The sequence below is a fragment of the Hippocampus comes genome, unplaced genomic scaffold, assembly GCF_001891065.2.
Source record: "Hippocampus comes isolate QL1 unplaced genomic scaffold, H_comes_QL1_v1.1 scaffold86, whole genome shotgun sequence".
NCBI lineage: Eukaryota > Metazoa > Chordata > Actinopteri > Syngnathiformes > Syngnathidae > Hippocampus > Hippocampus comes.
Window position 1 is genome coordinate 3,412,518 of NW_017805882.1, and position 988 is coordinate 3,413,505.

The window sequence follows — 988 nt, forward strand, 5'->3', positions numbered from 1 at the left end:
CAATTATGTAAACCCACACACGAAACAGTATTGAACCCTTTATGCACCCTGTAACCTGATAAGATAAACTGTCGACTGAAGTAACCACTGTCCCTGAAAGGGTTAGTGATCATAAGGAGGATTTAATGGTTATATCCTAATTCGTACTCAGATTCCTATGATGTGTTACATTTCAAAATCGGTAGCTGACCAATGAAAATCCACTTTGTTTACGACTTCAATTACATTGTCTGTGCAGCCAAATACCGTATTTTCCACACTAAAAGGCGCACCTTCAATGAATGGCCTATTTTGTTGTTTTTTTTTCATATATTGGACACACCGCATTATATGACACAATCTCCAATGCACCCACTAGATGTAGCTACACTCAAAGAAATGCCAACAGAACTCTACACTACACTACACCCTGATTTATATAGCGACGATCAGATGTCAGTAAAACTTATTTAATAAAGCAGAGACACAGTTCACTTAACCAACAGCAAGTTATAACATTGACTCGTTAACGTTTAACTCTCTTGCCGCTGCTCATTTTCCGTGTTTAACTGCGAAACCGATCGCCTTAAGTTTGAATTCTGCGTTGTAAGCATGTCTCAAGCAAGGAGCCATTTTGAGGTTGACATATTACCATAATGACCATACACAAGGCGCATCGGATTTTAAGGCACGCTGTGAGCTTTTAAGAAAATGGAAGGCTTTTAGGTGTGCCGTTTAGTGCGGAAAATACGGTAACCAAACTGAGAGAAACAGAATTATAAAACATCAATCCACAATCACATCGTTTAAAATTGGGTTATTCAAATGCAGGATTTACTCTGTCCGCTCATGCATGTAAACGGGTTATTCCAAAATTTTGAAATTGTTTGACATACACCCAGATATTGCCCACATGTAAACATAGTCACCGAAAGCCTAAAACCGCAAGGGCAAAACAAGCGGGAATTCGGTCAGTGTTTCCTTCCTTCCTTCATGACAAGACTCCGTT

General features: G+C 39.3%; 1 long non-coding RNA gene across 1 annotated transcript; it reads right to left on the reverse strand.

The window, feature by feature from the left end:
* Window positions 1-306: 306 nt before the first annotated feature.
* LOC109527431 (uncharacterized) lies at window positions 307-457 on the reverse strand. The gene is made up of 2 exons (XR_002170530.1): window positions 427-457; window positions 307-392 (listed from the first exon to the last, which is right to left on the reverse strand). It is a non-coding gene; the product is annotated as an uncharacterized LOC109527431 (long non-coding RNA).
* Window positions 458-988: the final 531 nt, after the last annotated feature.